Below are 22,477 nucleotides of genomic sequence, written 5' to 3' on the forward strand. Positions count from 1 at the left end.
TCTGCATTGGTATCCCATCACAGGCCCACAAGTGTATGTGTGATCTTTGACTCCTGGCAGTTCACAAGCAGGCGGCCAGGAAACAGTTTCAGCCTATCAACCACTGAGGAGACAAAGCCTTTGTATAAGGAATGAGGAAGCAATTAACACATTCAGCCTATCACAGGAGTTCCCTGAGTGTTTCGAATTATAAATTCTCCATGTCACTGTATGTTATTGAGCCCAAGTAGCTCGCCGTGATCGTATAGTGGTTAGTACTCTGCGTTGTGGCCGCAGCAACCTCAGTTCGAATCCGAGTCACGGCATTGTGGTTGGCAATGTCACGGCAGTTGGGTTTTTCTTTTACAGAATTACAAAATGTACCAGTTGTTTTCGTAAAATGTCTATTAAAACAGATCCTTTAAAATATTTAAACGATCTAACGACAAATTATTTTAACACACATGATTATAAGATGTAGCAATATTGTACCTACTGACATAAATTATCGTTCTTGAACCTATTTGCGGTGGGGGAATGGAGCTCTCCCCCATGCCAATCAGAATGCAGATGAATGCAGTTGCAGTTGAGTGACCTGTATTGTGGCTGTCTAGAGGGAATGCACAAATGTAGCTGTCTCGCAGCCCAATCCAGACGTCAATTGGAGACAGGTTTTCAGGCAAATAGAGCAGTAAGTGCAGAGAAATGCTCACTCTCTAAAAATGGCATTTATAAAGTAGTAAAGTTAAATCCAACCTCACCAGTAAATAGGATTTATCAATAAATAAATAAAGCTTCTCCTCTCTGATATGGAATTACCCCCCAAAAAGTATAAGGGAATACCCAATGCTAACCTACGAGAGTGGCAGACCTCACAGTAGTGAAAAATGTAATAGACTGTTTTGTACTACCAGGACATGCAAACTACCACAGTACATGTCTTACCTTTTACTTACATAGCATGATGCCCCTAGGACTACCTAGGGCCTACCTTTTGGTTAATTATATGTAATAAAATTGGAGTTTAAGGCTTGGCAAGTAGTTTTAAATGGCAAGTCGAAGTGGCAGTACACTGCAGCACAGGCACTGCAGTAGCAGGCTTGAGACAGGTTTGAAATGATACTTTTTTGGGCGGCACAATCAGTTCCTGGGTATATGGTATACCACTTTACAAGGGGCTTTCAAGTCAATGAAATCTGTCAGTCAGGTATACTCCAATTACACACATGATTAGGGAAGAAGCACGTTCACTTCAGCACTGATTAGTAGCAATAAAGTGATCAGAGTCCTAAGGCCAACAAAAAGATACAGCAAAATGCGTAGGTGAAAAGCAATAAGGTAGGGTTGAGGCCACCTTAAGAATGCAAGGTCTAACAAAAACAAACTAAGGATAACATGAGTAAAACATCAGGTTTCTCTACGGCATTTGGTGAGACAACCGTGCCTTCTTTTATCTTCCATAAATGCAATCTTTCCCTGACCCCTTTATTATATAGCTCTTCAAGTAAAAAAGATAAAGCACTTACAAAGGAGCCTCAAATACTCAAAGATGGTAGACTTCTGTAATATGGGCCATAGACTAAAAGCATCACGAAAAGAGAGTGCAATAGGGTCCCAAAAACTTGAGTGCCACATGAGAGTATGCATGAAAGCCTATCCTTTTCCAAACTAGAGATATACTCATGCAATTTTTGTTTTTAGGAGGGAATGTGCCTGCTGAAAAATACATTATTTTAAAAAAAGTGCATTGCAGAATACCAGGAATTTGCTGTGGGACACCTTGAAAACTTTCATACAGATTATTTGCACAAACCTTACAGTCAGTTGTTGTGGCCGAGTGGTTAAGGCGATGGACTAGAAATCTATAGGGGTCTCCCCGCGCAGGTTCGAATCCTGCTAACAACGAGAAACTTTTTAACATCGGCTACAATTTCAGAAGTTAACCTTTAGAATTTCTTCCATGTCAGTTTTATAAATATGTGGCTTATTTTGGTGTCACTATTGCCCTTTCACATATTTATTATCGCTACCCCTTTCATATCTTTGCTATAACTCTCGTCCTACATTAGCGCTGGTGCAAACACTTCAAATTATTATACCCTGGCTCTCTCAGTCATACCATTCATGCACTTGAAACTTACTTTACCAATAAAAGAAGCAAATAGAAAAATAAAACAAAAGTGCTTGCTGGATTAGGCAAACACACTTCATAAAACTGCATTTTCTTTTCTATTCTCCCCGTGTTACAAGCTTAACTGCTCCCTGTGTAATTTCTCTTAACCTGCTGTCCCAGGAAGAGAATTTTATCTACAGGCTCTTTCCGTGTTTTTTTCCTAGTCTTTCTTTCCCTTTTCTTAGATTTGTAACCGTTCCTTTATGTGCTCTATTTAGGCGCCATTAATCTCATTTGAGCTCCTTGTACCTGCTGCTGTTTTCTCCACACCTCATACTGCCTTTTCCCTCTTTCTCTCTTTCTCTGAGGTTGGTGGCTACTTTCCAAAGCTTCTGATGCCCCAATGTTCCTTCATCTTGTTGTCAGACGTGAATTGGAAAAGCAACCAAATTAACAAGCCTTTACCACTCATACATGGCAGAGGTTTATACTTTAATTCAATGAGCTAAGAAAAGCGTGTTGTGGGGCCCCTACGAGCCATGGTGCTTGCTTCATCATAATTGGGCGCGCAGTCATTAGCCATAGCTCTGATCATGGGTCACTGAGGTCAGTTTCAATAATTCCTCAAAAACCTAACCATGCAGTCCCCCCTAACTGTGTAGTTATCTTGCTTTACTGCTGTTTGTGTGATTAGCTGGGAGGAGCTCACGGCAGCATCCTCCCTATAAAAGTATAGATGGACCGCTCCTTAACTTTTTCTTGCTTCACATACAGATGGCTTGAGGAGGTACAGGGGAGATGCAGGTCTAATAGACAGAATAGAAGATCTGCGCCAGGTGTGTTTCTCTGCATTTGTGTCCCATCACAGGCCAACAAGTGTATGTGTGATCTTTGACTTCTGGCAGTTCGCAAGCAGGCAACCAGGAAACGGTTTCAGCCTATCAACCACTGAGGAGACAAAGCCTTTGTATAAGGAATGAGGAAGCAATGAACACATTCAGCCTATCACTGGAGTTCCCTGAGTGTTTCGAATTATAAATTCTCCATGTCACTGTATGTTATTGAGCCCAAGTAGCTCGCCGTGATCGTATAGTGGTTAGTACTCTGCGTTGTGGCTGCAGCAACCTCTGTTAGAATCCGAGTCACGGCATTGTGGTTGGCAATGTCACGGCAGTTGGGTTTTTCTTTTACAGAATTACCAAATGTACCAGTTGTTTTTGTAAAATGTCTATTAAAAACAGATCCTTTCAAATATTTAAACGATTTAACGACAAATTATTTAAACACACATGATTATAAGATGTAGCCTTATTTTTGTTTTTAGGAGAGAATGTGCCTGCTGAAAAAAAACATTATTTTTAAAAAGTGCATTACAGGATATCAGGAATTTGCTGTGGCACACCTTGAAAACTTTCATGCAGATTATTTGCACAAAACTTACAGTCAGTTGTTGTGGCCGAGTGGTTAAGGCGATGGACTAGAAATCCATTGGGGTCTCCCCGCGCAGGTTCGAATCCTGCCAACAACGAGAAACTTTTTAACATCGGCTACAATTTCAGAAGTTAACCTTTAGAATTTCTTCCATGTCAGTATTATAAATAGGTGGCTTATTTTGGTGTCACTATTGCCCTTTCACATATTTATTATCGCTACCCCTTTCATATCTTTGCTATAACTCTCGTCCTACATTAGCGCTGGTGCAAACACTTCAAATTATTATACCCTGGCTCTCTCAGTCATACCATTCATGCACTTGAAACTTACTTTACCAATAAAAGAAGCAAATAGAAAAATAAAACAAAAGTGCTTGCTGGATTAGGCAAACACACTTCATAAAACTGCATTTTCTTTTCTATTCTCCCCGTGTTACAAGCTTAACTGCTCCCTGTGTAATTTCTCTTAGCCTGCTGTCCCAGGAAGAGAATTTTATCTACAGGCCCTTTCCGTGTTTTTTTCCTAGTCTTTGTTTCCCTTTTCTTAGATTTGTAACTGTTCCTTTACGTGCTCTATTTAGGCGCCATTAATCTCATTTGAGCTCCTTGTACCTGCTGCTGTTTTCTACACACCTCATACTGCCTTTTCCCTCTTTCTCTCTTTCTCTGAGGTTGGTGGCTACTTTCCAAAGCTTCTGATGCCCCAATGTTCCTTCATCTTGTTGTCAGACGTGAATTGGAAAAGCAACCAAATTAACAAGCCTTTACCACTCATACATGGCAGAGGTTTATACTTTAATTCAATGAGCTAAGAAAAGCGTGTTGTGGGGCCCCTACGAGCCATGGTGCTTGCTTCATCATAATTGGGCACGCAGTCATTAGCCACAGCTCTGATCATGGGTCACTGAGGTCAGTTTCAATAATTCCTCAAAAACCTATCCATGCAGTCCCCCCTAACTGTGTAGTTATCTTGCTTTACTGCTGTTTGTGTGATTAGCTGGGAGGAGCTCACGGCAGCATCCTCCCTATAAAAGTGTAGATGGACCGCTCCTTAACTTTTTCTTGCTTCACATACAGATGGCTTGAGGAGGTACAGGGGAGATGCAGGTCTAATAGACAGAATAGAAGATCTGCGCCAGGTGTGTTTCTCTGCATTGGTGTCCCATCACAGGCCCACAAGTGTATGTGTGATCTTTGACTTCTGGCAGTTCACAAGCAGGCGGCCAGGAAACGGTTTCAGCCTATCAACCACTGAGGAGACAAAGCCTTTGTATAAGGAATGAGGAAGCAATGAACACATTCAGCCTATCACAGGAGTTCCCTGAGTGTTTTGAATTATAAATTCTCCATGTCACTGTATGTTATTGAGCCCAAGTAGCTCGCCGTGATCGTATAGTGGTTAGTACTCTGCGTTGTGGCCGCAGCAACCTCGGTTCGAATCCTAGTCACGGCATTGTGGTTGGCAATGTCACGGCAGTTGGGTTTCTCTTTTACAGAATTACCAAATGTACCAGTTGTTTTTGTAAAATGTCTATTAAAAACAGATCCTTTAAAATATTTAAACGATCTAACGACAAATTATTTTAACACACATGATTATAAGATGTAGCTATATTGTACCTACTGACATAAATTATCGTTCTTGAACCTATTTGCGGTGGGGGAATGGAGCTCTCCCCCATGCAGTTGCAGTTGAGTGACCTGTGTTGTGGCTGTCTAGAGGGAATGCACAAATGTAGCTGTCTCGCAGCCCAATCCAGACGTCAATTGGAGACAGGTTTTCAGGCAAATAGAGCAGTAAGTGCAGAGAAATGCTCACTCTCTAAAAATGGCATTTATAAAATAGTAAAGTTAAATCCAACCTCACCAGTAAATAGGATTTATCAATAAATAAATAAAGCTTCTCCTCTCTGATATGGAATTACCCCCCTAAAAGTATAAGGGAATACCCAATGCTAACCTATGAGAGGGGCAGACCTCACAGTAGTGAAAAATGTAATAGACTGTTTTGTACTACCAGGACATGCAAACTACCACAGTACATGTCTTACCTTTTACTTACATAGCATTATGCCCCTAGGACTACCTAGGGCCTACCTTTTGGTTAATTATATGTAATAAAATTGGAGTTTAAGGCTTGGCAAGTAGTTTTAAATGGCAAGTCGAAGTGGCAGTACACTGCAGCACAGGCACTGCAGTAGCAGGCTTGAGACAGGTTTGAAATGATACTTTTTTGGGCGGCACAATCACTTCCTGGGTATATGGTATACCACTTTACAAGGGGCTTTCAAGTCAATGAAATCTGTCAGTCAGGTATACTCCAATTACACACATGATTAGGGAAGAAGCACGTGCACTTCAGCACTGATTAGTAGCAATAAAGTGATCAGAGTCCTAAGGCCAACAAAAAGATACAGCAAAATGCGTAGGTGAAAAGCAATAAGGTAGGGTTGAGGCCACCTTAAGAATGCAAGGTCTAACAAAAACAAACTAAGGATAACATGAGTAAAACATCAGGTTTCTCTACGGCATTTGGTGAGACAAGTGTGCCTTCTTTTATCTTCCATAAATGCAATCTTTCCCTGACCCCTTTATTATATAGCTCTTCAAGTAAAAAAGATAAAGCACTTACAAAGGAGCCTCAAATACTCAAAGATGGTAGACTTCTGTAATATGGGCCATAGACTAAAAGCAGCACGAAAACAGAGCGCTATAGGGTCCCAAAAACTTGAGTGCCACATGAGAGTATGCATGAAAGCCTATCCTTTTCCAAACTAGAGATATACTCATGCAATTTTTGTTTTTAGGAGAGAATGTGCCTGCTGAAAAAAACATTATTTTAAAAAAGTGCATTGCAGAATACCAGGAATTTGCTGTGGGACACCATGAAAACTTTCATACAGATTATTTGCACAAAACTTACAGTCAGATGTTGTGGCCGAGTGGTTAAGGCGATGGACTAGAAATCCATTGGGGTCTCCCCGCGCAGGTTCGAATCCTGCCAATAACGAGAAACTTTTAACATCGGCTACAATTTCAGAAGTTAACCTTTAGAATTTCTACCATGTCAGTTTTATAAATAGGTGGCTTATTTTGGTGTCACTATTGCCATTTCACATATTTATTATCGCTACCCCTTTCATATCTTTGCTATAACTCTCGTCCTACATTAGCGCTGGTGCAAACACTTCAAATTATTATACCCTGGCTCTCTCAGTCATACCATTCATGCACTTGAAACTTACTTTACCAATAAAAGAAGCAAATAGAAAAATAAAACAAAAGTGCTTGCTGGATTAGGCAAACACACTTCATAAAACTGCATTTTCTTTTCTATTCTCCCCGTGTTACAAGCTTAACTGCTCCCTGTGTAATTTCTCTTAGCCTGCTGTCCCAGGAAGAGAATTTTATCTACAGGCTCTTTCCGTGTTTTTTTCCTAGTCTTTCTTTCCCTTTTCTTAGATTTGTAACTGTTCCTTTATGTGCTCTATTTAGGCGCCATTAATCTCATTTGAGCTCCTTGTACCTGCTGCTGTTTTCTCCACACCTCATACTGCCTTTTCCCTCTTTCTTTCTCTGAGGTTGGTGGCTACTTTCCAAAGCTTCTGATGCCCCAATGTTCCTTCAGCTTGTTGTCAGACGTGAATTGGAAAAGCAACCAAATTAACAAGCCTTTACCACTCATACATGGCAGAGGTTTATACTTTAATTCAATGAGCTAAGAAAAGAGTGTTGTGGGGCCCCTACGAGCCATGGTGCTTGCTTCATCATAATTGGGCGCGCAGTCATTAGCCACAGCTCTGATCATGGGTCACTGAGGTCAGTTTCAATAATTCCTCAAAAACCTAACCATGCAGTCCCCCCTAACTGTGTAGTTATCTTGCTTTACTGCTGTTTGTGTGATTAGCATGGAGGAGCTCACGGCAGCATCCTCCCTTTAAAAGTGTAGATGGACCGCTCCTTAACTTTTTCTTGCTTCACATACAGATGGCTTCAGGAGGTACAGGGGAGATGCAGGTCTAATAGACAGAATAGAAGATCTGCGCCAGGTGTGTTTCTCTGCATTGGTGTCCCATCACAGGCCCACAAGTGTATGTGTGATCTTTGACTTCTGGCAGTTCACAAGCAGACGGCCAGGAAACGGTTTCAGCCTATCAACCACTGAGGAGACAAAGCCTTTGTATAAGGAATGAGGAAGCAATGAACACATTCAGCCTATCACAGGAGTTCCCTGAGTGTTCCGAATTATAAATTCTCCATGTCACTATATGCTATTGAGCCCAAGTAGTTCGCCGTGATCGTATAGTGGTTAGTACTCTGCGTTGTGGCCGCAGCAACCTCGGTTCGAATCCGAGTCACGGCATTGTGGTTGGCAATGTCACGGCAGTTGGGTTTTTCTCTTACAGAATTACCAAATGTACCAGTTGTTTTTGTAAAATGTCTATTAAAAACAGATCCTTTAAAATATTTAAACGATCTAACGACAAATTATTTAAACACACATGATTATAAGATGTAGCCTTATTTTTGTTTTTAGGAGAGAATGTGCCTGCTGAAAAAAACATTATTTTTAAAAAGTGCATTGCAGAATATCAGGAATTTGCTGTGGGACACCTTGAAAACTTTCATACAGATTATTTGCACAAAATGTACAGTCAGTTGTGGCCGAGTGGTTAAGGTGATGGACTAGAAATCCATTGTGGTCTCCCCGCGCAGGTTCGAATCCTGCCAACAACGAGAAACTTTTTTACATCGGCTACAATTTCAGAAGTTAACCTTTAGAATTTCTTCCATGTCAGTTTTATAAATAGGTGGCTTATTTTGGTGTCACTATTGCCCTTTCACATATTTATTATAGCTACCCCTTTCATATCTTTGCTATAACTCTCATCCTACATTAGCGCTGGTGCAAACACTTCAAATTATTATACCCTGGCTCTCTCAGTCATACCATTCATGCACTTGAAACTTACTTTACCAATAAAAGAAGCAAATGGAAAAATAAAACAAAAGTGCTTGCTGGATTAGGCAAACACACTTCATAAAACTGTATTTTCTTTTCTATTCTCCCCGTGTTACAAGCTTAACTGCTCCCTGTGTAATTTCTCTTAGCCTGCTGTCCCAGGAAGAGAATTTTATCTACAGGCTCTTTCTGGGTTTTTTTCCTAGTCTTTCTTTCCCTTTTCTTAGAGTTGTAACTGTTTCTTTACGTGCTCTATTTAGGCGCCATTCATCTCATTTGAGCTCCTTGTACCTGCTGCTGTTTTCTCCGCACCTCATACTGCCTTTTCCCTCTTTCTCTCTTTCTCCGAGGTTGGTGGCTACTTTCCAAAGCTTCTGATGCCCCAATGTTCCTTCATCTTGTTGTCAGACGTGAATTGGAAAAGCAACCAAATTAACAAGCCTTTACCACTCATACATGGCAGAGGTTTATACTTTAATTCAATGAGCTAAGAAAAGCGTGTTGTGGGGCCCCTACGAGCCATGGTGCTTGCTTCATCATAATTAGGCACGCAGTCATTAGCCACAGCTCTGATCATGAGTCACTGAGGTCAGTTTCAATAATTCCTCAAAAACCTAACCATGCAGTCCCCCCTAACTGTGTAGTTATCTTGCTTTACTGCTGTTTGTGTGATTAGCTGGGAGGAGTTCACGGCAGCATCCTCCCTTTAAAAGTGTAGATGGACCGCTCCTTAACTTTTTCTTGCTTCACATACAGATGGCTTGAGGAGGTACAGGGGAGATGCAGGTCTAATAGACAGAATAGAAGATCTGCGCCAGGTGTGTTTCTCTGCATTGGTGTCCCATCACAGGCCCACAAGTGTATGTGTGATCTTTGACTTCTGGCAGTTCACAAGCAGGCGGCCAGGAAACGGTTTCAGCCTATCAACCACTGAGGAGACAAAGCCTTTGTATAAGGAATGAGGAAGCAATGAACACATTCAGCCTATCACAGGAGTTCCCTGAGTGTTCCGAATTATAAATTCTCCATGTCACTATATGCTATTGAGCCCAAGTAGTTCGCCGTGATCGTATAGTGGTTAGTACTCTGCGTTGTGGCCGCAGCAACCTCGGTTCGAATCCGAGTCACGGCATTGTGGTTGGCAATGTCACGGCAGTTGGGTTTTTCTCTTACAGAATTACCAAATGTACCAGTTGTTTTTGTAAAATGTCTATTAAAAACAGATCCTTTAAAATATTTAAACGATCTAACGACAAATTATTTAAACACACATGATTATAAGATGTAGCCTTATTTTTGTTTTTAGGAGAGAATGTGCCTGCTGAAAAAAACATTATTTTTAAAAAGTGCATTGCAGAATATCAGGAATTTGCTGTGGGACACCTTGAAAACTTTCATACAGATTATTTGCACAAAACGTGCAGTCAGTTGTGGTCGAGTGGTTAAGGTGATGGACTAGAAATCCATTGTAGTCTCCCCGCGCAGGTTCGAATCCTGCCAACAACGAGAAACTTTTTTACATCGGCTACAATTTCAGAAGTTAACCTTTAGAATTTCTTCCATGTCAGTTTTATAAATAGGTGGCTTATTTTGGTGTCACTATTGCCCTTTCACATATTTATTATAGCTACCCCTTTCATGTCTTTGCTATAACTCTCGTCCTACATTAGCGCTGGTGCAAACACTTCAAATTATTATACCCTGGCTCTCTCAGTCATACCATTCATGCACTTGAAACTTACTTTACCAATAAAAGAAGCAAAGAGAAAAATAAAACAAAAGTGCTTGCTGGATTAGGCAAACACACTTCATAAAACTGCATTTTCTTTTCTATTCTCCCCGTGTTACAAGATTAACTGCTCCCTGTGTAATTTCTCTTAGCCTGCTGTCCCTGGAAGAGAATTTTATCTACAGGCTCTTTCCGTGGTTTTTTCCTAGTCTTTCTTTCCCTTTTCTTAGATTTGTAACTTTTCCTTTACGTGCTCTATTTAGGCGCCATTAATCTCATTTGAGCTCCTTGTACCTGCTGCTGTTTTCTCCACACCTCATACTGCCTTTTCCCTCTTTCTCTCTTTCTCTGAGGTTGGTGGCTACTTTCCAAAGCTTCTGATGCCCCAATGTTCCTTCATCTTGTTGTCAGACGTGAATTGGAAAAGCAACCAAATTAACAAGCCTTTACCACTCATACATGGCAGAGGTTTATACTTTAATTCAATGAGCTAAGAAAAGCGTGTTGTGGGGCCCCTACGAGCCATGGTGCTTGCTTCATCATAATTAGGCACGCAGTCATTAGCCACAGCTCTGATCATGGGTCACTGAGGTCAGTTTCAATAATTCCTCAAAAACCTTACCATGCCGTCCCCCCTAACTGTGTAGTTATCTTGCTTTACTGCTGTTTGTGTGATTAGCTGGGAGGAGCTCACGGCAGCATCCACTCTATAAAAGTGTAGATGGACCGCTCCTTAACTTTTTCTTGCTTCACATACAGATGGCTTGAGGAGGTACAGGGGAGATGCAGATCTAATAGACAGAATAGAAGATCTGCGCCAGGTGTGTTTCTCTGCATTGGTGTCCCATCACAGGCCCACAAGTGTATGTGTGATCTTTGACTCCTGGCAGTTCACAAGCAGGCGGCCAGGAAACGGTTTCAGCCTATCAACCACTGAGGAGACAAAGCCTTTGTATAAGGAATGAGGAAGCAATGAACACATTCAGCCTATCACATGAGTTCCCTGAGTGTTCCGAATTATAAATTCTCCATGTCACTGTATGTTATTGAGCCCAAGTAGCTCGCTGTGATCGTATAGTGGTTAGTACTCTGCGTTGTGGCCGCAGCAACCTCGGTTCGAATCCGAGTCAAGGCATTGTGGTTGGCAATGTCACGGCAGTTGAGTTTTTCTTTTACAGAATTACCAAATGTACCAGTCGTTTTTGTAAAATGTCTATTAAAAACAGATCCTTTAAAATGTTTAAACGATCTAACGAATAAATTATTTAAACACACATGATTATAAGATGTAGCTATATTGTACCTACTGACATAAATTATTGTTCTTGAACCTATTTGCGGTGGGGGGAATGGAGCTCTCCCCCATGCCAATCAGAATGCAGATGAATGCAGTTGCAGTTGAGTGACCTGTGTTGTGGCTGTCTAGAGGGAATGCACAAATGTAGCTGTCTCGCAGCCCAATCCAGACGTCAATTGGAGACAGGTTTTCAGGCAAATAGAGCAGTAAGTGCAGAGAAATGCTCACTCTCTAAAAATGGCATTTATAAAATAGTAAAGTTAAATCCAACCTCACCAGTAAATAGGATTTATCAATAAATAAATAAAGCATCTCCTCTCTGATATGGAATTACCCCCAAAAAATATAAGGGAATACCCAATGCTAACCTATGAGAGGGGCAGACCTCACAGTAGTGAAAAATGTAATAGACTGTTTGGTACTACCAGGACATGCAAACTACCACAGTACATGTCTTACCTTTTACTTACATAGCATGATGCCCCTAGGACTATCTAGGGCCTACCTTAGGGGTTAATTATATGTAATAAAATTGGAGTTTAAGGCTTGGCAAGTAGTTTTAAATGGCAAGTCGAAGTGGCAGTACACTGCAGCACAGGCACTGCAGTAGCAGGCTTGAGACAGGTTTGAAATGCTACTTCTTTGGGCGGCACAATCAGTCCCTGGGTATATGGTATATCTCTTTACAAGGGGCTTTAAAGTAAATTAAATCTGTCAGTCAGGTATACTCCAATTACACACATGATTAGGGAAGAAGCACGTGCACTTCAGCACTGATTAGTAGTGATAAAGTGATCAAAGTCCTAAGGCCAACAGAAAGATACAGCAAAATGCGTAGGTGAAAAGCAATAAGGTAGGGTTGAGACCTTAAGAATGCAAGGTCTAACAAAAACGAACTAAGGATAGCATGAGTAAAACATCAGGTTTCTCTACGGCGCTTGGTTAGACAAGTGTGCCTTCTTTTATCTTCCATAAATGCAATCTTTCCCGGACCCCTTTATTATATAGCTCTTCAAGTAAAAAAGATAAAGCACTTACAAAGGAGCCTCAAATACTCAAAGATGGTAGACTTCTGTTATATGGGCCATAGACTAAAAGCAGCACTAAAACAGAGTGCAATAGGGTCCCAAAAACTTGAGTGCCACATGCGAGTATGCATGAAAGCCTATCCTTTTCCAAACTAGAGATATACTCATGCAATTTTTGTTTTTAGGAGAGAACGTGCCTGCTGAAAAAACCATTATTTTTAAAAAGTGCATTGCAGGATATCAGTAATTTGCTGTGGGACACCTTGAAAACGTTCATACAGATTATTTGCACAAAACTTACAGTAAGTAGTTGTCGCCGAGTGGTTAAGGCAATAGACTAGAAATCCATTGGGGTCTCCCCGCGCAGGTTCGAATCCTGCAAACAACGAGAAATATTTTAACATCGGCTACAATTTCAGAAGTTAACCTTTAGAATTTCTTCCATGTCAGTTTTATAAATAGGTGGCTTATTTTGGTGTCACTTTTGCCCTTTCACATATTTATTATCGCTACCCCTTTCATATCTTTGCTATAACTCTCGTCCTACATTAGCGCTGGTGCAAACACTTCAAATTATTATACCCTGGCTCTCTCAGTCATACCATTCATGCACTTGAAACTTACTTTACCAATAAAGGAAGCAAATAGAAAAATAAAACAAAAGTGCTTGCTGGATTAGGCAAACACACTTCATAAAACTGCATTTTCTTTTCTATTCTCCCCGTGTTACAAACTTAACTGCTCCCTGTGTAATTTCTCTTAGCCTGCTGTCCCAGGAAGAGAATTTTATCTACAGGCTCTTTCCGTGTTTTTTTCCTAGTCTTTCTTTCCCTTTTCTTAGATTTGTAACTGTTTCTTTACGTGCTCTATTTAGGCGCCATTAATCTCATTTGAGCTCCTTGTACCTGCTGCTGTTTTCTCCGCACCTCATACTGCCTTTTCCCTCTTTCTCTCTTTCTCCGAGGTTGGTGGCTACTTTCCAAAGCTTCTAATGCCCCAATGTTCCTTCATCTTGTTGTCAGACGTGAATTGGAAAAGCAACCAAATTAACAAGCCTTTACCACTCATACATGGCAGAGGTTTATACTTTATTTCAATGAGCTAAGAAAAGCGTGTTGTGGGGCCCGTACGAGCCATGGTGCTTGCTTCATCATAATTAGGCACGCAGTCATTAGCCACAGCTCTGATCATGGGTCACTGAGGTCAGTTTCAATAATTCCTCAAAAACCTAACCATGCAGTCCCCCCTAACTGTGTAGTTATCTTGCTTTACTGCTGTTTGTGTGATTAGCTGGGAGGAGCTCACGGCAGCATCCTCCCTATAAAAGTGTAGATGGACCGCTCCTTAACTCTTTCTTGCTTCACATACAGATGGCTTGAGGAGGTACAGGGGAGATGCAGGTCTAATAGACAGAATAGAAGATCTATACCAGGTGTGTTTCTCTGCATTGGTGTCCCATCACAGGCCCACAAGTGTATGTGTGATCTTTGACTCCAGGCAGTTCACAAGCAGGCGGCCAGGAAACGGTTTCAGCCTATCAACCACTGAGGAGACAAAGCCTTTGTATACGGAATGAGGAAGCAATGAACACATTCAGCCTATCACAGGAGTTCCCTGAGTGTTCCGAATTATAAATTCTCCATGTCACTGTATGTTATTGAGCCCAAGTAGCTCGCCGTGATCGTACAGTGGTTAGTACTCTGCGTTGTGGGCGCAGCAACCTCGGTTCGAATCCAAGTCACGGCATTGTGGTTGGCAATGTCACAGCAGTTGGGTTTTTCTTTTACAGAATTACCAAATGTACCAGTTGTTTTTGTAAAATGTCTATTAAAAACAGATCCTTTAAAATATTTAAACGATCTAACGACAAATTATTTAAACACACATGATTATAAAATGTAGCTATATTGTACCTACTGACATAAATTATCGTTCTTGAACCTATTTGTGGTGGGGGAATGGAGCTCTCCCCCATGCCAATCAGAATGCAGATGAATGCAGTTGCAGTTAAGTGACCTGTGTTGTGGCTGTCTAGAGAGAATGCACAAATGTAGCTGTCTCGCAGCCCAATCCAGATGTCAATTGGAGACAGGTTTTCAGGCAAATAGAGCAGTAAGTGCAGAGAAATGCTCACTCTCTAAAAATGGCATTTATAAAATAGTAAAGTTATATCCAAGCTCACCAGTAAATAGGATTTATCAATAAATAAATAAAGCTTCTCCTCTCTGATATGGAATTACCCCCCAAAAAGTATAAAGGAATACCCAATGCTAACCTATGAGAGGGGCAGACCTCACAATAGTGAAAAATGTAATAGACTTTTTGGTACTACCAGGACATGCAAACTACCACAGTACATGTCTTACCTTTTACTTACATAGCATGATGCCCCTAGGACTATCTAGGGCCTACCTTAGGGGTTAATTATATGTAATAAAATTGGAGTTTAAGGCTTGGCAAGTAGCGTTAAATGGCAAGTCGAAGTGGCAGTACACTGCAGCACAGGCACTGCAGTAGCAGGCTTGAGACTGGTTTGAAATGCTACTTCTTTGGGCGGCACAATCAGTCCCTGGGTATATGGTATATCTCTTTACAAGGGGCTTTAAAGTAAATTAAATCTGTCAGTCAGGTATACTCCAATTACACACATGATTAGGGAAGAAGCATGTGCACTTCAGCACTGATTAGTAGCGATAAAGTGATCAGAGTCCTAAGGCCAACAAAAAGATACAGCAAAATGCGTAGGTAAAAAGCAATAAGGTAGGGTTGAGACCACCTTAAGAATGCAAGGTCTAACAAAAACGAACTAAGGATAACATGAGTAAAACATCAGGTTTCTCTACGGCATTTGGTTAGACAAGTGAGCCTTCTTTTATCTTCCATAAATGCAATCTTTCCCGGACCCCTTTATTATATAGCTCTTCAAGTAAAAAAGATAAAGCACTTACAAAGGAGCCTCAAATACTCAAAGATGGTAGACTTCTGTTATATGGGCCATAGACTAAAAGCAGCACGAAAACAGAGTGCAATAGGGTCCCAAAAACTTGAGTGCCACATGAGAGTATGCATGAAAGCCTATCCTTTTCCAAACTAGAGATATACTCATGCAATTTTTGTTTTTAGGAGAGAACGTGCCTGCTGAAAAAACCTTTATTTTTAAAAAGTGCATTGCAGAATATCAGGAATTTGCTGTGGGACACCTTGAAAACGTTCATACAGATTATTTGCACAAAACTTACAGTCAGTAGTTGTGGCTGAGTGGTTAAGGCGATGGACTAGAAATCCATTGGGGTCTCCCCGCGCAGGTTCGAATCCTGCCAACAACAAGAAATATTTTAACATCGGCTACAATTTCAGAAGTTAACCTTTAGAATTTCTTCCATGTCAGTTTTATAAATAGGTGGCTTATTTTGGTGTCACTATTGCCCTTTCACATATTTATTATCGCTACCCCTTTCATATCTTTGCTATAACTCTCGTCCTACATTAGCGCTGGTGCAAACACTTCAAATTATCATACCCTGGCTCTCTCAGTCATACCATTCATGCACTTGAAACTTACTTTACCAATAAAGGAAGCAAATGGAAAAATAAAACAAAAGTGCTTGCTGGATTAGGCAAACACACTTCATAAAACTGCATTTTCTTTTCTATTCTCCCCGTGTTACAAGCTTAACTGCTCCCTGTGTAATTTCTCTTAGCCTGCTGTCCCAGGAAGATAATTTTATCTACAGGCTCTTTCTGGGGGTTTTTCCTAGTCTTTGTTTCCCTTTTCTTAGATTTGTAACTGTTTCTTTACGTGCTCTATTTAGGCGCCATTAATCTCATTTGAGCTCCTTGTACCTGCTGCTGTTTTCTCCGCACCTCATACTGCCTTTTCCCTCTTTCTCTCTTTCTCCGAGGTTGGTGGCTACTTTCCAAAGCTTCTGATGCCCCAATGTTCCTTCATCTTGTTGTCAGACGTGAATTGGAAAAGCAACCAAATTAACAAGCCTTTACCACTCATACATGGCAGAGGTTTATACTTTAATTCAATGAGCTAAGAAAAGCGTGTTGTGGGGCCCCTACGAGCCATGGTGCTTGCTTCATCATAATTAGGCACGCAGTCATTAGCCACAGCTCTGATCATGGGTCACTGAGGTCAGTTTCAATAATTCCTCAAAAACCTAACCATGCAGTCCCCCCTAACTGCGTAGTTATCTTGCTTTACTGCTGTTTGTGTGATTAGCTGGGAGGAGCTCACGGCAGCATCCTCCCTTTAAAAGTGTAGATGGACCGCTCCTTAACTTTTTCTTGCTTCACATACAGATGGCTTGAGGAGGTACAGGGGAGATGCAGGTCTAATAGACAGAATAGAAGATCTGCGCCAGGTGTGTTTCTTTGCATTGGTGTCCCATCTCAGGCCCACAAGTGTATGTGTGATCTTTGACTTCTGGCAGTTCACAAGCAGGCGGCCAGGAAACGGTTTCAGCCTATCAACCACTGAGGAGATAAAAAGCCTTTGTATAAGGAATGAGGAAGCAATGAACACATTCAGCCTATCACAGGAGTTCCCTGAGTGTTCCGAATTATAAATTCTCCATGTCACTGTATGCTATTGAGCCCAAGTAGCTCGCCGTGATCGTATAGTGGTTAGTACTCTGCGTTGTGGCCGCAGCAACCTCGGTTCGAATCCGAGTCACGGCATTGTGGTTGGCAATGTCACGGCAGTTGGGTTTTTCTTTTACAGAATTACCAAATGTACCAGTTGTTTTTGTAAAATGTCTATTAAAAACAGATCCTTTAAAATATTTAAACGATCTAACGACAAATTATTTAAACACACATGATTATAAGATGTAGCATTATTTTTGTTTTTAGGAGAGAATGTACCTGCTGAAAAAACCATTATTTTTAAAAAAGTGCATTGCAGAATATCAGGAATTTGCTGTGGGACACCTTGAAAACTTTCATACAGATTATTTGCACAAAACGTACAGTCAGTTGTGGCCGAGTGGTTAAGGTGATGGACTAGAAATCCATTGTGGTCTCCCTGCGCAGGTTTGAATCCTGCCAACAACGAGAAACTTTTTTACATCGGCTACAATTTCAGAAGTTAACCTTTAGAATTTCTTCCATGTCAGTTTTATAAATAGGTGGCTTATTTTAGTGTCAGTATTGCCCTTTAACATATTTATTATCGCTACCCCTTTCATATCTTTGCTATAACTCTCGTCCTACATTAGCGCTGGTGCAAACACTTCAAATTATTATAGCCTGGCTCTCTCAGTCATACCATTCATGCACTTGAAACTTACTTTACCAATAAAAGAAGCAAATAGAAAAATAAAACAAAAGTGCTTGCTGGATTAGGCAAACACACTTCATAAAACTGCATTTTCTTTTCTATTCTCCCCGTGTTACAAGCTTAACTGCTCCCTGTGTAATTTCTCTTAGCCTGCTGTCCCAGGAAGAGAATTTTATCTACAGGCTCTTTCCGTGTTTTTTTCCTAGTCTTTCTTTCCCTTTTCTTAGATTTGTAACTGTTCCTTTACGTGCTCTATTTAGGCGCCATTAATCTCATTTGAGCTCCTTGTACCTGCTGCTGTTTTCTCCACACCTCATACTGCCTTTTCCCTCTTTCTCTCTTTCTCTGAGGTTGGTGGCTACTTTCCAAAGCTTCTGATGCCCCAATGTTCCTTCATCTTGTTGTCAGACGTGAATTGGAAAAGCAACCAAATTAACAAGCCTTTACCACTCATACATGGCAGAGGTTTATACTTTAATTCAATGAGCTAAGAAAAGCGTGTTGTGGGGCCCCTACGAGCCATGGTGCTTGCTTCATCATAATTAGGCACGCAGTCATTAGCCACAGCTCTGATCATGGGTCACTGAGGTCAGTTTCAATAATTCCTCAAAAACCTAACCATGCAGTCCCCCCTAACTGTGTAGTTATCTTGCTTTACTGCTGTTTGTGTGATTAGCTGGGAGGAGCTCACGGCAGCATCCTCCCTATAAAAGTGTAGATGGACCGCTCCTTAACTCTTTCTTGCTTCACATACAGATGGCTTGAGGAGGTACAGGGGAGATGCAGGTCTAATAGACAGAATAGAAGATCTGCGCCAGGTGTGTTTCTCTGCATTGGTGTCCCATCACAGGCCCACAAGTGTATGTGTGATCTTTGACTCCTGGCAGTTCACAAGCAGGCGGCCAGGAAACGGTTTCAGCCTATCAACCACTGAGGAGACAAAGCCTTTGTTAAGGAATGAGGAAGCAATAAACACATTCAGCCTATCACAGGAGTTCCCTGAGTGTTCAGAATTATAAATTCTCCATGTCACTGTATGATATTGAGCCCAAGTAGCTCGCCATGATCGTATAGTGGTTAGTACTCTGCGTTGTGGCTGCAGCAACCTCGGTTCGACTCCGAGTCACGGCATTGTGGTTGGCAATGTCACAGCAGTTGGGTTTTTCTTTTACAGAATTACCAAATGTACCAGTTGTTTTTGTAAAATGTCTATTAAAAACAGATCCTTTAAAATATTTAAACGATCTAACGACAAATTATTTAAACACACATGATTATAAGATGTAGCTATATTGTACCTACTGACATAAATTATCGTTCTTGAACCTATTTGCGGAGGGGGGAATGGAGCTCTCCCCATGCCAATCAGAATGCAGTTGCAGTTGAGTGACCTGTGTTGTGGCTGTCTAGAGGGAATGCACAAATGTAGCTGTCTCGCAGCCCAATCCAGACGTAAATTGGAGACAGGTTTTCAGGCAAATAGAGCAGTAAGTGCAGAGAAATGCTCACTCTCTAAAAATGGCATTTATAAAATAGTAAAGTTCAATCCAACCTCAACAGTAAATAGGATTTATCAATAAATAAATAAAGCTTCTCCTCTCTGATATGGAATTACCCCCCAAAAAGTATAAGGGAATACCCAATGCTAACCTATGAGAGGGGCAGACCTCACTGTAGTGAAAAATGTAATAGACTGTTTGGTACTACCAGGACATGCAAACTACCACAGTACATGTCTTACCTTTTACTTACATAGCATGATGCCCCTAGGACTACCTAGGGCCTACCTTAGGGGTTAATTATGTGTAATAAAATTGGAGTTTAAGGCTTGGCAAGTAGTTTTATATGGCAAGTCGAAGTGGCAGTACACTGCAGCACAGGCACTGCAGTAGCAGGCTTGAGACAGGTTTGAAATGCTACTTCTTTGGGCGGCACAATCAGTCCCTGGGTATATGGTATACCACTTTACAAGGGGCTTTCAAGTCAATTAAATCTGTCAGTCAGGTATACTCCAATTACACACATGATTAGGGAAGAAGCACGTGCACTTCAGCACTGATTAGTAGCGATAAAGTGATCAGAGTCCTAAGGCCAACAAAAAGATACAGCAAAATGCGTAGGTGAAAAGCAATAAGGTAGGGTTGAGGCCACCTTAAGAATGCAAGGTCTAACAAAAACAAACTAAGGATAACATGAGTAAAACATCAGGTTTCTCTACGGCATTTGGTGGGACAAGTGTGCCTTCTTTTATCTTCCATAAATGCAATCTTTCCCTGACCCCTTTATTAAATAGCTCTTCAAGTAAAAAAGATAAAGCACTTACAAAGGAGCCTCAAATACTCAAAGATGGTAGACTTCTGTTATATGGGCCATAGACTAAAAGCAGCACGAAAACAGAGTGCAATAGGGTCCCAAAAACTTGAGTGCCACATGAGAGTATGCATGAAAGCCTATCCTTTTCCAAACTAGAGATATACTCATGCAATTTTTGTTTTTAGGAGAGAACGTGCCTGCTGAAAAAACCTTTATTTTTAAAAAGTGCATTGCAGAATATCAGGAATTTGCTGTGGGACACCTTGAAAACGTTCATACAGATTATTTGCACAAAACTTACAGTCAGTAGTTGTGGCTGAGTGGTTAAGGCAATGGACTAGAAATCCATTGGGGTCTCCCCGCGCTGGTTCGAATCCTGCCAACAACAAGAAATATTTTAACATCGGCTACAATTTCAGAAGTTAACCTTTAGAATTTCTTCCATGTCAGTTTTATAAATAGGTGGCTTATTTTGGTGTCACTATTGCCCTTTCACATATTTATTATCGCTACCCCTTTCATATCTTTGCTATAACTCTCGTCCTACATTAGCGCTGGTGCAAACACTTCAAATTATCATACCCTGGCTCTCTCAGTCATACCATTCATGCACTTGAAACTTACTTTACCAATAAAGGAAGCAAATGGAAAAATAAAACAAAAGTGCTTGCTGGATTAGGCAAACACACTTCATAAAACTGCATTTTCTTTTCTATTCTCCCCGTGTTACAAGCTTAACTGCTCCCTGTGTAATTTCTCTTAGCCTGCTGTCCCAGGAAGATAATTTTATCTACAGGCTCTTTCTGGGGGTTTTTCCTAGTCTTTGTTTCCCTTTTCTTAGATTTGTAACTGTTTCTTTACGTGCTCTATTTAGGCGCCATTAATCTCATTTGAGCTCCTTGTACCTGCTGCTGTTTTCTCCGCACCTCATACTGCCTTTTCCCTCTTTCTCTCTTTCTCCGAGGTTGGTGGCTACTTTCCAAAGCTTCTGATGCCCCAATGTTCCTTCATCTTGTTGTCAGACGTGAATTGGAAAAGCAACCAAATTAACAAGCCTTTACCACTCATACATGGCAGAGGTTTATACTTTAATTCAATGAGCTAAGAAAAGCGTGTTGTGGGGCCCCTACGAGCCATGGTGCTTGCTTCATCATAATTAGGCACGCAGTCATTAGCCACAGCTCTGATCATGGGTCACTGAGGTCAGTTTCAATAATTCCTCAAAAACCTAACCATGCAGTCCCCCCTAACTGCGTAGTTATCTTGCTTTACTGCTGTTTGTGTGATTAGCTGGGAGGAGCTCACGGCAGCATCCTCCCTTTAAAAGTGTAGATGGACCGCTCCTTAACTTTTTCTTGCTTCACATACAGATGGCTTGAGGAGGTACAGGGGAGATGCAGGTCTAATAGACAGAATAGAAGATCTGCGCCAGGTGTGTTTCTTTGCATTGGTGTCCCATCTCAGGCCCACAAGTGTATGTGTGATCTTTGACTTCTGGCAGTTCACAAGCAGGCGGCCAGGAAACGGTTTCAGCCTATCAACCACTGAGGAGATAAAAAGCCTTTGTATAAGGAATGAGGAAGCAATGAACACATTCAGCCTATCACAGGAGTTCCCTGAGTGTTCCGAATTATAAATTCTCCATGTCACTGTATGCTATTGAGCCCAAGTAGCTCGCCGTGATCGTATAGTGGTTAGTACTCTGCGTTGTGGCCGCAGCAACCTCGGTTCGAATCCGAGTCACGGCATTGTGGTTGGCAATGTCACGGCAGTTGGGTTTTTCTTTTACAGAATTACCAAATGTACCAGTTGTTTTTGTAAAATGTCTATTAAAAACAGATCCTTTAAAATATTTAAACGATCTAACGACAAATTATTTAAACACACATGATTATAAGATGTAGCATTATTTTTGTTTTTAGGAGAGAATGTACCTGCTGAAAAAACCATTATTTTTAAAAAAGTGCATTGCAGAATATCAGGAATTTGCTGTGGGACACCTTGAAAACTTTCATACAGATTATTTGCACAAAACGTACAGTCAGTTGTGGCCGAGTGGTTAAGGTGATGGACTAGAAATCCATTGTGGTCTCCCTGCGCAGGTTTGAATCCTGCCAACAACGAGAAACTTTTTTACATCGGCTACAATTTCAGAAGTTAACCTTTATAATTTCTTCCATGTCAGTTTTATAAATAGGTGGCTTATTTTAGTGTCAGTATTGCCCTTTAACATATTTCTTATCGCTACCCCTTTCATATCTTTGCTATAACTCTCGTCCTACATTAGCGCTGGTGCAAACACTTCAAATTATTATAGCCTGGCTCTCTCAGTCAT

At 41.0% G+C, this 22,477-nt stretch overlaps 9 non-coding genes across 9 annotated transcripts; all 9 read left to right on the plus strand.

The window, feature by feature from the left end:
- Positions 1-1,802: 1,802 nt before the first annotated feature.
- TRNAS-AGA (transfer RNA serine (anticodon AGA)) lies at positions 1,803-1,884 on the plus strand. Its single transcript has one exon. It is a non-coding gene; the product is annotated as a tRNA-Ser (tRNA).
- Positions 1,885-3,538: 1,654 nt separating this feature from the next.
- Positions 3,539-3,620, plus strand: TRNAS-AGA (transfer RNA serine (anticodon AGA)). The gene has a single exon. It is a non-coding gene; the product is annotated as a tRNA-Ser (tRNA).
- Positions 3,621-6,453: 2,833 nt separating this feature from the next.
- Positions 6,454-6,535, plus strand: TRNAS-AGA (transfer RNA serine (anticodon AGA)). Its single transcript has one exon. It is a non-coding gene; the product is annotated as a tRNA-Ser (tRNA).
- Positions 6,536-7,816: 1,281 nt separating this feature from the next.
- Positions 7,817-7,888, plus strand: TRNAH-GUG (transfer RNA histidin (anticodon GUG)). The gene has a single exon. It is a non-coding gene; the product is annotated as a tRNA-His (tRNA).
- Positions 7,889-9,548: 1,660 nt separating this feature from the next.
- On the plus strand, positions 9,549-9,620 carry TRNAH-GUG (transfer RNA histidin (anticodon GUG)). Its single transcript has one exon. It is a non-coding gene; the product is annotated as a tRNA-His (tRNA).
- A 6,166-nt stretch (positions 9,621-15,786) lies between these two features.
- TRNAS-AGA (transfer RNA serine (anticodon AGA)) lies at positions 15,787-15,868 on the plus strand. The gene has a single exon. It is a non-coding gene; the product is annotated as a tRNA-Ser (tRNA).
- A 1,288-nt stretch (positions 15,869-17,156) lies between these two features.
- Positions 17,157-17,228, plus strand: TRNAH-GUG (transfer RNA histidin (anticodon GUG)). The gene has a single exon. It is a non-coding gene; the product is annotated as a tRNA-His (tRNA).
- A 3,220-nt stretch (positions 17,229-20,448) lies between these two features.
- TRNAS-AGA (transfer RNA serine (anticodon AGA)) lies at positions 20,449-20,530 on the plus strand. Its single transcript has one exon. It is a non-coding gene; the product is annotated as a tRNA-Ser (tRNA).
- Positions 20,531-21,818: 1,288 nt separating this feature from the next.
- TRNAH-GUG (transfer RNA histidin (anticodon GUG)) lies at positions 21,819-21,890 on the plus strand. Its single transcript has one exon. It is a non-coding gene; the product is annotated as a tRNA-His (tRNA).
- The last annotated feature ends 587 nt before the right edge of the window (positions 21,891-22,477 follow it).

Source organism: Lissotriton helveticus, chromosome 12, assembly GCF_964261635.1.
Source record: "Lissotriton helveticus chromosome 12, aLisHel1.1, whole genome shotgun sequence".
In the NCBI taxonomy this organism is placed as follows: Eukaryota; Metazoa; Chordata; class Amphibia; order Caudata; family Salamandridae; genus Lissotriton; species Lissotriton helveticus.